Here is a 2813-nt window from a genome sequence, read left to right on the forward strand (position 1 = left end):
GGTCCTTGGAGAGGGACATCATGCTTGGGAGGGTGGAGGGACAGTGCAGGAGGGGAAGACCCTCTATGAGATGGATTGATTCTGTGACTGGGGTAATCAGGATGGGTGTGTCAGAGGCAGTGCAGTTGGCGCAGGACAGAGCAGGGTTTAGGGCTGTTGTGCATAGGGTGGCTATGAGTCGCAAACGACTCGACGGCACATAACAACAACAACATTGTTTTTATATCTCTGTATTTGTCATCAACTTGTTTTTGCTTGTGCAAGATAGGCTTTAACGTAAGCAAGATCTACAATGGTGATGGCAGGCTGGAAGTCCACGGATTATGACTGTGTTCTTCCCCAAATCTCTAAGCCAAATTCACATGTAAAGTGAAACAGGTTTTGTTTCTATGTCAGGTAAATATTTGTCTTAGTACATAGGGTTCCTGTCTATGTGTAAAAATGTTAAAGAAGCACTTCTAGATGCACTAAAACATTTTTTTACTGCAATATTACATTAATAGCAGTGGTATTTTTTACACTTTTATTCTTTTTATTTTATTATCTTTGACCATATCCCCGTTCACATTGTTTTATACGATCGTTCTCATACATCATGCCTCATAAAATTAATCACTATCGACCTATGCCCACCATTACCTTGTCTTTTTAAATCCTCACATGATCACTTCTAATTTATTCACTCTTCCCTCCGCCCACCAAGCTCTAAGACTGTGATTTCCTCCCCTCCCCTACCTCTGCCTCCCTGCCTGCTCCCTTCTCTCTTTGGACTTTTAAACACATCTTACTAGTTATCCTTCTTGGTTGGGTCCCCCCCCTCTTTTTTTATTGCTTACAAAGTTTATATACATTGTGTTTCACACAATGTGTTTCTTCCTTCACATTGTGTTTCGTACAATCATTCTCATGCATTATGTTTTATAATATTAATCACCATTGGACCTTGCCCATCGTTACCCTGTCTTTTCACATGGTCCTTCTCATTTACTTCTCCCCTCCCTCCACCCACCAAACTGTGCAAACTTGTGGTTTCACCCCTATGCATTCTCAGCTCCCCCTTCCTTGAGTTTCCATGCACATCTTACTAGTTATCCTTCTATATTTATAATGGCCTTGCGCAGTATTTGTCTTCATGAGACTTCATTAGTTCACTCAGCATAAATGCTCTCCAGCCTCTCCAAGATTATGTAGTATTTTTTTAAAAGTGTTGCTTCTGAGTGCTACGTAGTATTTCATTGTGTGAATGTACCACAATTTCTCTCTCTTATCTGTGGTTGGATATTTGGGCAGTTTCTATGTTCTTGTAATGGTGAATAATGCTGCTATGAACATTGGTGTACAAATCTCTGTGTCTCACTTTTATGCAGTATTTGTCCTTACGGGACTGAGTTACTTCACTCAGCATGATGCTGTTGTTGTTTTTGTTGTTAGGCACTGTCGAGTTGGATATGATTCATAGTGATCCTATGAAAAACAGGTCTGAACCTTATTCCATTCTGTGCCATCTTCATACTTCTTGACACATTAAAGACCATTGTGACAGTCACTATGTCAATCTACATGGTCAAGGGTCTTCCTCTCTTTCAGCGACCCTCCACCTTTCTGAGAATCATGTCCTTCTCCAAGGAATAGCCCCTTCTAGCAACATGCTTGAAGTATGTGAGACAAAGCTTCACCATCTTTGTCTCGGAAGAGCACTCTGGCTGCACTCTCTCCAAGACATATTTGTTTGTTCTTTTGACAGTGTATGGAATGTTCAGCACTCTTCTTCAACACCACAGCTCAAAGGCATCAATTCCTCTGTTGTCCTTGTTCATTGTTCAGCTCTCAGATGCATAGCAAGTGATCGGAAAGACCATGGCCTGAATCAGACACACTTTAGCCCTCAAACGGGCATTATTACCCTCAATAATTTAGAGAGACCCTAACTGTAGACTTTCCTAGTGCAGTATGTCTTCTGATTCTCTGATTGATGGAATTGAGGGTGTTAACTGTGGATCCTGTTTGAATTCCTGTTTGTAGTTTTCCCATGTTACATAGTATTGATGTTTTGATGCATGTGGTAAAGTAAACGGACTTGTTAGTGTGAATCACTGTATGCACATGAACTAATTAACATAGACTTCATAAATGTGGAAGGTGGGGATGTGGCAGGGTCATTTTGTAATTAAAGTTTTGCACATGAGTTAAATGTTAATTAACCTGGGGACTCCTGTAATGCTCTTTGAAGGAAAAGGTTTTCTATTTGTTAAAATGGTTAAAATGTCAGGTAAATATTTGTTTTACAATGTTTTAAATGTCAGGTAAATATTTGTTTTACTATGGCAGTTATGTTTCTACAGAGCCTTCAACACATGTTACTGTGAAATATTAGTCTGTAAACACAAATGTGAAGGAGATCTGCACTGTACTACCACCCCAAAGGCCCACAGTTCTAATCCACCAGGTGCTTTGCAGTACACAGAAGGACACTCTCCTTCCATGCAGTTTATTTGCCTCTGAAAACCCACTAGAAAGGAAGCTATGAGTCAGGTCTGACTTGATAGTACACAACAACAAACACAAATACGATTACTTCACTGTTGTTGTTGTTGTTATGTGCCGTCGAGTTGTTTGCGACTCATAGCCACCCTTTGCACAACAGCCCTAAACCCTGCTCTATGCTGCACCAACGGCACTGCCTCTGACACACCCATCCCGATTACCCCAGTCACAGAATCAATCCATCTCATAGAGGGTCTTCCCCTCCTGTGCTGTCCCTCCACCCTCCCAAGCATGATGTCCCTCTCCAAGGACCCATCTCTCCTAGCAAC

This window comes from Elephantulus edwardii, unplaced genomic scaffold (genome assembly GCF_000299155.1).
Source record: "Elephantulus edwardii isolate Elephantulus edwardi_28Jun2011 unplaced genomic scaffold, EleEdw1.0 scaffold00268, whole genome shotgun sequence".
Lineage (NCBI taxonomy): Eukaryota > Metazoa > Chordata > Mammalia > Macroscelidea > Macroscelididae > Elephantulus > Elephantulus edwardii.